The sequence below is a fragment of the Peromyscus eremicus genome, chromosome 3 (genome assembly GCF_949786415.1).
Source record: "Peromyscus eremicus chromosome 3, PerEre_H2_v1, whole genome shotgun sequence".
NCBI lineage: Eukaryota > Metazoa > Chordata > Mammalia > Rodentia > Cricetidae > Peromyscus > Peromyscus eremicus.
In genome coordinates this window covers 67,734,509-67,746,124 of record NC_081418.1, presented here as the reverse complement: position 1 = coordinate 67,746,124, position 11,616 = coordinate 67,734,509, and the positions used below count along the sequence as shown (strand labels likewise).

Genomic DNA, 11,616 nt, shown 5'->3' with positions numbered 1-11,616 from the left:
TGCTTTATGAAATTTCCTAATAAAATATCTGGTGGATCAATATTTGTATTGTGTTGTGTGCCACTAATACCTGGTGGCACAAATACCTGACCAAAATGAGTGTAAATTTGCATACATTAATACTTCAGGCCCTACTGTCTCGTAGGTTTATAATCTACCAATTTCCACCATGTTCTGCAGTTGGGGAACAACATTCCTTATTTAGCATGTTTCAAATATTCACATTTGTATAGATTCTAGTCACCTGGTGGAGATTAGCGATCACTGAGTATCTTATGTGCAGATTGCCTAGAATTGCACCAATTAGATAGTTGAAAATCTTTGCTAAGCCAATTGGATGCTGTTTTTTAAACGACAAAATAAAGAGTGCAAATTTCTCACCCCAGTTCGTATATCAAATGCAATTCCAAAGTCTGAAAGCTTTACTCTCTACTCAACTTAATCTCAACATTTATCTCTACAGTATACTACTTTTTGTGTGATATGCTCTCTGACCTCAGGAAGTGAGGATAAAGTGAATAATAAATAATCCATCTCATTAAAGAGGCTTTGATGTTTCATCTACGTTTACATGCTAATTAAGAGAAGATGGTCCTAACTCCCCAAAAAGGCTTTTCCCCCTGCTCTTTGAGCAAGTAGGCTGAAATACAACATAAAAGAGTGTGAACACTCTGCTAAATGCCCAGATTTAACCCTGCTGTTTTCCTCCTAATCATTATTAATTGCCTCCAGTGGCGGACATTAATTTCCCTATTGCGGCAACATGCATCTTGAGCTTGGGCATATCCTAATACATCAAATGGGACAGGTGATATAATTCAGCTGGTCACAGCTGGAAAGGAGACAGCCACCCACATGCAGGCAGTCTGTCAACCTTAGTTACACTGCAGACACCACCAAAGCCTCAGAACCACGTCGCACATTCATCTCTGGGGATAACTTTACAAGAAGTATGGCCACTCGGTTCATCCTACTTAATCTGTTATTGTCTTAGTGGCTGGAAGGATGCGACAGTTGAAACTCAGATTTCTCTATGTGTTTGCAGTCACTGAAGGGGAAAGTAGAGACATATGGTCAAGCCCACTGTGCACATAAACTGATAGGCGCTGGGTTCAGAGGGACGGCAGTATTTTAAAATAGATGTCACTGAAGGATTTAGAGTGAGCGGCTAGGATTTCCTGTGATGTGACTTCAGGGTCCTGCCCTGATCTTTGGGCCTTTGGGTAGTAGCTCTTGACAAGTTGCACAGAGTGCCTTGTGTTTACATGTAACTCTGGCTCCGAAACGGAAATATTAGCTTTGTTATCCTTGGAGATTAGCTCAGAGCTCCTCAGTATCGGCACAGCAGATGGAGTAGGATGGAGGTTACAGCCCGTGGTGTGTGACTAAAAAGTGACACTGTCAGGCAAAGGTGTGGTGCAAGCTCAAAAGTTAAAGATGAAATTTCCAAAGAGGCACAAGGTGCTAGAATTAACAAGTGATCCAGGAATTTCACCACTGGTTAGACATTCAGAAGAAGGAAAATGTACCTGAAAAAGGCGTGCCCATCTTCATTACAGCAATATTCACAGTCGTCGAGAGAGGCAAGCACCCCTTGACAGATGAGCAGATAGAGTACCCTGTACACATACCATGGAATATTATTCAGCCTCAAAAAGGGAAAAATTTCAATATAGGTTGCAACACTCTTCAAACTAGAAGACACCAGTTTAAGTGAAATAAACCAGACATGGTGCCATTCTATGTGTATCGAGTACTCTGGACAGGCAAAACCAGAGAAATCAAAGGTAAATGCCACTTGTCCTGGTCTAAAACGAGTGAGCATAGACAGCTGTCTGAGGAATATAGAGCTTTTGCAAGATAAAACAGTTGTGGAGATGAGTTGAACAGCAATGTGAATGATACACTACACTACTGAACTGCATACTTAAAATAGTTTTAAGTTATGCTTTGAATCTTAAGTGTCCCCACAGGTTTATGTTTTGAGTATTTGTCACCTGATTGGTGGCATTGCTTTTAAGAGGCTGTGGGAGCTTTAGAAGATGGGACATGCCGAGTAGAAGCAGTGACTAGGGAGTATGTCTGAGAGGGTCATTGAGGGGGTGCTCTGACTGCAGCATCTCTCTGCTTCCTGGCCCTCCATGATGTGAGGAGCCTCCTCTACACGGTCCAGCTGCCACAACCACCTGAAACGCTCTGAAGCTAGGAGCCTGAGTGAGTCTTCTTCCCTTCTGTTGTGTGTGTCAGAGCTTATCACCCAAGAGCTCCTTCAGCCTCCCTGGAGTGCTGGCCATCCCTGCACAACCTCACAAGCTGAGGAATGGCCCCACCGCCCTTACTTTGCCATTGAATAGGGCTGTTAACCCCTGCCAATCTAAAAGCAAGGCAAGCAGCCTGTGTTGGATCACATCAGTATACTTTCCCGGGTCCTAGTGACCCAAGATCTTCAGACCAGGTCACTGTCCACCCAAATGACCCCATTCCCAGCCCTAGAAGTCCTACCCATGGCTTTTTCCGTAGGTCTTTCTCTCACTCCGTAGCCCTTCTCCAGCTTTCCCTGTACAGGCACTCATCTAAAATGACAACACGGTCCTGCAGACCCTTGGGGTGCAGCCACATTCTGGAAGTTTCTTCCAGGTGGCAGAAGCTGGACTGGGCAGCACACACCCAAACCTTTAGAAGTGTGTCTGTTCTTCAACTTAGTCCACGTTCTGAGGGGAAACGGACAAGCCATGCTGAAGGTTGCCAACAAATATTTGTTGCTGTGGAGACAATAATGGTGATCAGGGAGGAGAAAAGCACAACAGGACAGATGCGCACACACACACACACACACACACACACACACACACACACACACACACTGCCATTTTCACACTAAAACCAGCAAGAGTCTTCAGTGTCCACATCGCTGCTAGGAGGAGTCGGCCAAAGTGCCAGGGTTACCACACTCCCAGCTCTCCCCTCAGCTTATTTGGCAGGAACCCAAGCCCCCCCCCCCAAAAAAAATGTTTATCTTTTATTTTCTTTGGGGAATCTGAATGAAAGAAAAAAACAAAAGACTACTAAAAAGGCATCTCAATATTGTTAAATGCTGGACAGAGTGTTCTATACAAAAGCCTCCCTCAAAAGAAACAGAAAATCTAAACACTCTGTCAATCATGGCAAAGGCCATGAACTGGCAAATCACCACACACACACACACACACACACACACACACACGACTAGTGTGTAAGAAATTATCAAATGTAATGCAAGAGAAATGTGAGTGTAAGACTCTACCTACCAGCTTGCAAAAAAAAATGTTTTAAAGAGAAATAGTATCTAGTATCCATACTTTCAAGTCTATTAATGGGAATATAAGTTGATAAAAAGTTTCTCAATTAGCATTATAGAAAAATGTATGGAAACCTTAAACTAAGTTAATAATGAATTTAGTTAAACCTAAAAGACATTCTTAAAATATATTTCAAGCACGCTGAACTAAACTTAGACTCCCTAACTTCACAATGGTACATCTAAGAAGTCACTTTCATAAATAATTGAACATGTGCATAATGGTCTATATAAACTTACATTTGCTGAAATGTTCTACAATAAAAGATACATTGATAAAATAATAGACTACAGTAAACCCTATGAAGCAATTGAAAAGCTAGCTGTGGTATAAATGATCAAAATTAGTTATAGGAGCCAGAGACGACTCAGTGGGTAAAGGTGCTTGCCACCAAACCTGACAACTGAGATCAGTCCCCAGAATCCATGTGGTGGAAAAAGAGAATGAAAATGAATATATAAATGTAAAAATATTTTAAAATATTATTTAAAAGCTATCTATATAATATATAGTTTTAATTTTTAAAATATTAGGCAAATAAATAAAATGTCTAGTGGGATATACTTTGCAGTTTTTACAATGAGTGGACTGATCGTGGTTGATATTTTCTTACATATTTTTTTCTTGAATATCTATATTTGTGCTTTTTCTAAAATGACATGTATTGGAATAATGAGATATATTGGAATTCTTTGCAGAAGTTACTTTTTCACAGTAACACTTTACAAAAGTCACCCAAAGCCTGTAAGTGTCATGACCAAGGACACAGAAAGAGAAGGTGTCAACTCCAGGGATGTTGAGTCAGCTGCTCACCCAGTGGGTTCACACTCACACAAGCTGCCGTGTGCCCGAGGACACAAATGGCTCCAGGCAGGGACCACTTCACCTTCTATACGAAGTGTTCAAAGGTCTCCTACCACCGTCAGCCTCCTCACTGTCCAAACTCTGCTCAACGGAGCAGAGCCACGCACGCACACACGCACGCACGCACGCACGCACGCACGCGCTCTCACCTGTCTTTCGGGAGTCCCCCACTCCACCCTGGATCACAGTTAGGTGGCCTTGTTTCTCATTCGATTCTGACAGTAAGGTCTCTGGGGTTTGGGGGCGTTTATGAAAGTCTGACAGTATCTACATCGCACCGAGGGCTGGATGGACAGTTGAGAAATAAATGAATGATGTATAAATGAAGGAGGGGATGGATGGATGACCTGCCACTGAACTCTCAGTAAACAAACCAAGTCAGGCAAGGTGATTCTGGGTTTTTATCCAAAACAGCAGACCATATCCTCAGAGCCTGCCCTGTCTTTACCCCACATTCTTTCCTCGAGCTTGAAGAAAAGCAATGACGTTGGAGATGATGACACCCATCTCCGTTCCATATTTTACGTAACATGAAATCCATTTTTACATCAGTAAAAATGTATTTCCATCTCTTCCATTTCCTTGGCCCTGAAGTTACATATGTTGAAAAGGGGTGCTCTGCGTGTTACCATCCATCCTCAGGGAGGGGGGAGCTGCAAATGAGCCCCATCTTGTGAATTAGAGCTGTCTTTTGGTAAATAAACTCTCACACGTCAAATTATAGTTTGGGCATTATAGACACGGTTCTAGCAGAATTTTCTAGAAGGATCCTACAGAATAAGCTTTACAAAGCAAGCAACCAGCCGTTACTTGTACACCTTGTAAATTTTACTATACCAGGTTTTTTAAAAGTAAAACATATATTTTAGTGTACTATGCCTTCAGGTTAAACACCCAGACACACACACACACACACACACACACACACACACACACACACACATTCATAGTCTCTATGTGGAAGTGTGAGTAAATCAAACGACCACAAAGAATCAGAATTTCAGGAGACAAATCCCAGACTTAGAGTAAGAGTCGCTCCTGCCTGCTGTCAGCCTTCTGCTCTGGCGGGATCCAGCCCCAGGCACCGCTTTCTTCCAGACCTTCCACCACAGTTATTTACTCCTCTTGCTCTGCTGAGGTCCTCAGTGGCTGCGGGTCCTAGGCCCTCCCTGCAAAGCTGTAGTCCCTTGCTTCCAGCCAGGGTGTCTGTTTGGACTGTCTTCCCATTCCTGAGGAGGAGGTGTCACAGCCGGGCAGGCAATGAAGGGCTTCAGATGGCAGATGACCGACCGACCGCATGCCAGCATCACTGCCCCAGACCTGCGGCTCTGTGCCTGCTGTCAGGGACACACGTGTGACATTTTTGTTATCTAGGCAGCAAGTGTTTAGGTTAAACTGCAAGTGTCACCATGTCACTGAGTTCTCCACTGAGCCCCAGACAGGCATTCCCTATCAGTGAGAGCTATGGCAAGCTGAGATCCTGTGTCTGTCCAAGCAGCCTGATTTCCTGCAAGCCACGGTGTTCCGGGCAGCAGAGCAGCCACAGGGCTGGAATCAGGACTCTTCCCCTGAGCTCGTGAGAAACGAAGATAGCCCCTAAAAACCCTCGTGGAGGAAAGAGCATGGCAAATGTCGCGCAACTTCAGAGTCACGTTCGTGACCACGTGCCGTTGTGCTGTTAACGAAAGGAGTTTAACTTAAGAACTAGACTGGTGTACTACGCTATTTGCACTCTTGGAAATACACCCACAAGGAGCTAATAAATAATCCATGAATGCTAATCTTTTCAAGTCATTTCAAAGGCGTGGAGTCGTCAGCCTCCATAATTGTAAATGCAGTGGCTCAAGAGTGACCCCATTAAAACGGAAAGGTGCAAAGTGATGAGAGACACTCGATGCCTGCGATAGAAGCCTTAAATTCAAATGTCACATCATTTGTTTTTAGCAAATGGAGTAATTACAATAATATTTTCTTCATTTTTAAGGTCAGATCTCTTAAATTCTACATGCTTGATTTAAATGCAGCCACAATCATTTTCCTTGCCTTCATTAATTAAATGTGTGCATTGCTTAAAGGTAACAGCCACTCATGTTTTCTCTGAAGGAGAAATAAATATTCTAGTTGTCTAGCTACAAGGTTGGAAGGGGGAGTTATGACATTTCATTTCAGATATTATTAATAAGCTGAAATTAGCTTTATTTCCCACCCCAGAATTCTATTCTTACTGAGAAAACATAGTTTTTGTTTAAAGCAGAGATAGTTTTCTGCTGTTCCAGTGTATCAAACCTAGTGCAATCAAAAAAATTTAAGAGTTTCTCAATGATTGTATCAATGCTTTTTAATGGTCTTGTAGCTTTACCACCCAAAGGAAAATTTAGAAATACTTCTGTCTTGTGGTATTTGAACAGACACGCACTTTTCTAGGGTTTTGGAACATAACTGATAAGTTTCACATAGGGAACTACATAAGATTTTACCATTTCAAGTGACTCTGGTGCTTTAAATGAGGCAGGAAGGTAGGGCTGGTGGGGAGCGGGAGGAACTTGTCTCTGCACACTATAAATTAAAAAGGGTTGCCTGTGCCCCCGCCGCTGTCAGGAGCTAAACTCCGGATGTCAGTCTGGGTGCAGAAGTTAAGTGAAGCTGCAGGAAGCAGTCAATCCATTTGTTTAGGAAGGCTCCCATGCTCGAGCCAGACCCCAAACCTCCAGACAGGCCATTCTTCTGTGCCGTCAAAATACTCAGGTTTCCTGAAAACACACACACACACACACACACACACACATACACACACACACACACACGCACTCCGCGGCTGTCAGTCTTCTGCCAGAATTCTACCAAAACAAAAGGATTAAGAGCAGTTCAAGGAACCAGGTGATACTGGCCAGATAGGAAAGCCCAGCAGGGCTAGGCTCTCACGTGCTCTAACAAAAGTTGCCTCACAAGGTGACTAAGGAACACATAGCAGAAAGTCTGTCTGCAGAGATTCCAGTCTGGGGTCAGGCTGCAGCAGTCTGTCCTACAGTGAGTCTGAGGCGGCACCCTGGGGAGGAATCACTGGTGTTCTGTGTTACATGTGGACACCTGGGGGTGAGGGCTGAAGGGAAGACAGATATGGACTTGTTTAACTGGCTCTAGCTGAAGTCCAGGACAGGCAGCTTGTAACAGACCCTGCGGTTCTGCATTCCAGTCCTGCTTATTTCACCGTGGTAACCTTGGACCTTTGGACCTACAATAAGTATGTTTCCCCAAGACTCAGTCAACATCCTCATCTGTAAAATGGGATGACACCGCTACTTCCTTCACAGCACTGTTAGGAGAATTAAGGGAGGGAACAGACATAAAACACAGGCAACTGGCGTAATGTTAACCACACAGTAAGCGCTAAGTTACTAAGCGCTAATTCCTAGGACTAGATTTGTAACTGTCCACAATACCCTGCAGGGCATTCTGAAGGTTTTCTGCTCCAGGCTTCCCTCTGCTCCAGAATCTCACACACATCCTACTGCTAACTCGAATTGGCTATCTCAGAGCAGGATTGCGGAAGCCCTGTTTATTGGACAGAGCAGACTGGTTTGAAGAGAGGATTTTGAATGCATTGCAATCAGCAAGGCTCTCAGAGCTCAGCAGCGGGTACTGCATACCAGGGAGCAATTCAGGCCCTAAAGCGACAAGCAGGAGAAAGAGGGCTTGAAGTGGTGGATGTTGGTGACTTGGGCGGGGAGGGGAGGGGGAGTGGGGGGGACAATCACATGGCCTTGGCTTTGGGAGACCGGGGCTGAAAAGAAAGAGAAGGATGTGAGGGGGCACGGGGGTGTAAGGAATCCTTGAGGTGAAGGACGGGTGAGACCAAGCACTGGGCTGAAAGCTACTTCTCTGTTTGGGATCTGAGCACAATCCTTTGTCTAGACCCTGGTGACAGGTTTTTCTTTCTTTCTTTTTTTTCCCAAAGGTTTTAAGATTATATTGTCTTCTCAGCTTGCAATGACTTTGGATGGCTCTTATGCAGGACATTTTTTGCCTACATGTAGACACATGACTAAGTCCCACATGTGTGTGGGTGCCATAAAAGCAGCTGATAATTGTTGAACACTTTGTGCTGGGTGTTGAGCTGAGTCCTCATAACCACCCTCAGAAGTAGATCCTGTGGCTGTCTCCACTCACAGATAAGGACATTGAGGCACTAAGGGGCCAGTGGAATACAGTGGGGTGAGTTATTTATTTTGATGGGGCATCATATAACAAGGCTGGCCTTGAACTCCCATCAGATCCTCCAGTCTCTACCTCCCAGATGTTGGGATTACACGTGTGTGCCACCACATCTGGTCTTATGCAGTACTAGAATTGACTCACTCTTACCAACTTAGCTACATCCTCAAGACAGAAGTGGGGGTTGAACCATGGCTCCAGAGTCCTGGCCCTCAAGCCCCGGGAAGGGGGTTTGGTCCAGAAACTCACAACTCAGCAGTGATCTTGATGGGATTTAACCCCAGGCCAGACTCCAATGACCAGGCTGTTTCCTCCTTAGCGCAAACCTTGTTCAAACCATAGTGCAAAGGAGAAATGGGGTAAAGTCATCTGAGGGTCCAGGGAGGGAACTTTGGGAATACAGCAGAGACCTTCTCCATAGAATGCAAGCCTGTATACAAGCAAACACTTCAAAAGTGATAAATATTTTAAAATAGCTTATGTATATTAGAAAAATAGACAATAGGCCTACAAGAATAAATATCAAATACTGTATCTCTGGGAGATGGCTGCCTGGGGGGAAATGAGACTTTGGGAGGATGAATTGTATGAAGAGGAATTAGTTTTTATATTTTCTCTATGATTTCTATATTGTACAAATATTTTATTTTATTATTCCTTTTTTTCCTACTGGGTATTGAACTCAACCAGTAAGCTACATTCTTAGCTCTTTTTTTTCCTTCAAGTTTTATTATTGTGTTAAGACAGGGTCTCCATAAGTTGCCCATGTAGCCCAGGCTGCCCTTGAACTAGGGATCCTGTTGCCTCAGACTCCCAAAAGCTGAGATTACAAGTCTATTTCATGATGCATGGTTATTTAAATCTTTTGCAATAATATTGTTAAGTGTGTATTTTTTTCAAACTTGTAAATGAGGTTTAAACATATATAGAAACAGAAAGTTCTGGTTCTTAAGTCCTGACAGTATTATGAAGAAGAGGGAATAATTCCAATGCAATTAAATAGTCTCTCTCTCTCTCTCTCTCTCTCTCTCTCTCTCTCTCTCTCTCTCTCTCTCTCTCTCTCTCTGTGTGTGTGTGTGTGTGTGTGTGTGTGTGTGTGCTCGTGTGCATATACAATTATATGGAGGCATCTTAGAAAGACACAGGATACAGCAAAGTGTGGCAGGCCACTCAATTATTCTCCTTTTATTGCAGGAGTAACCTCACAAAAGCTTCACAGATTTCTAGAGGCAAATCTGAAAACCTTAGAAAGTGTAGAAAAACTGAAAGCAAAGTGTCTAATCTCAAAAGATTCTATTAAAGCAGCCAGTATCACAAGTCTGCTGTTTCCTGAGTTTCCAATGATGGCCATGGCCCCACACACCTTCAGGAACAGCCAGCTGGACACACCACGGGATGCCAAAATCTCAACCCTGATACTCACCTGCAACATGTTGGTCTTCTCATACCAGTTAGCAAGATCTGAACAATGCAGAGTGATGCACAATGGCCTCAGTTTACCCCTTCTTGCTGCCTAAGCTTTGCAGTGCTCTTTCGCCCTGAACTGTGCAGAAGGATGGAAAAAGATGAACACTCTTTAGCCTCCACAGAAAAGGAAACCCTGCCGTTTGCTACAGAGTGGAAGACCATGGCAAGCCTGGTCATGAAAGAAATGTCAGGCACAGAGACAAGTGCCACATGACATCACTCATGTGGCATCTCAAAGGTTGATCTCATAGGAACAGAGAGTAGAATGGCCTGTACTTGAGGCAGGGGCCCTGGTGGAGGTACCGGAGAGGTTATAGTCAAAGGATTCATAATTTCAAACAGGCGGAACAAGGTCCTGAGAGCTATTGATCTCCACAGTAACTATGGTTAATAACAATCTATTATTCTTGAAATCTGCTGAGAGTAGATTTTAACATTTTAAGTCATGACAAAAATTATAGGTATGTGAAGTAATGCACCTGCTAATTAGCTCAGTATAGTCATTTCAGAAAGTACACAGATTTTTAAATAGCTTGTACATAATAAATATACGATTTCTATCTGTCAATTAAAACAAGAGGTTTTTGTTTGTGGGTTGTTGTTTGCGTGCGTGTACGTGTGTTCCCGTGTGAGGCACACAGGTGGGTCTGGGTGTGCGTGCACAGGTGTGTTCATTTGCGTGGAGCAGATTTTGTCAGGCGTCTTTTTCAACCTATTTTTACTTTCCATACGGAGGCAGTGTCCCTCACTAGGCTAGTCTTTCTACCTGGCCAGCTTGCCCCTGCAGATGCCCTGCCTCTGCCTTCCGAGAGCTGGCAGTACAGGTGGGCCACCACACCCACCCAGCGTTTACCTAGGTTCTGAGAATGCAAACTCCAGTCCTCATGTTCGCACCGAAACACTTTACCTGCAGGACCATTTCCCCAGCCCTGTTGTTTTTAACATAGAACTGGGGAGAGAGCTTTCTCAAGGCTCTCCCTCTGGTCCAAGGCACTAAGGGTGGGGGTGGGGGGTTGAGACGTGAGTGATAAGTGACAGTTATCCAAGGCTACAGCAAAGTCTTGTCTTCACAGAGCCAGGGATCCACATGTACAACACATACACAGAGTCAGCAGAGAGCCCTGCCTAGGCCCTCTGGTCTTATACACAGCCACACTGGTCCCTTCCAGTCTTGCTGTCCCCAAACAATTACAGAAATATCTTAGGCTTCTCATGCATGCTTGATGTCACATCAGTCCTCAGACTTGCCAGCCTTCCTCTCCAGGATCACTAGTCACCAATGCCCACCTCTCCCACTTGCCCTGCTCAAGGAAAGCGGGGCTTCTTACAGGAGCTCAAGACTCAGATGAGTTCCTAAAAGGGAAACTGAGATCTGCAGGGATCCCATAACATGTTGGGCAAAGCTGTGAGTCTGAAGATGCTCGGTCCACAGTTGACACCCACACGCTATGCAAATAGGTAAGTGCGGGCATGGGCGCGAGAAGAAAACACTCACATGACACACGCCTTTAAGGTGACCATTTAGGAGTTTAGGAAAAATGAAAGAATGGCTACTTCCCCGGGCTTCTCGAAGAGACAGCAGCTGCAGGGTTTAGAACTCCAGCCCTGTGTGTAAAACACTTGAATCTGCAACTTAGCTCGGCCTCTAACTGCGTAAACCTGCTTCAACATCTGAGCAATGGGAACAAGAAAAGTGCCTGCCTGAAAGCATGGTGGAGACATTTTGAAGATGAAT

General features: G+C 44.2%; 1 long non-coding RNA gene across 1 annotated transcript; it reads left to right on the top strand.

The window, feature by feature from the left end:
- The first annotated feature begins 4,356 nt into the window (after window positions 1-4,356).
- Window positions 4,357-10,427, top strand: LOC131905862 (uncharacterized). Its single transcript, XR_009378062.1, has 3 exons — window positions 4,357-4,589; window positions 8,158-8,414; window positions 9,609-10,427. It is a non-coding gene; the product is annotated as an uncharacterized LOC131905862 (long non-coding RNA).
- Window positions 10,428-11,616: the final 1,189 nt, after the last annotated feature.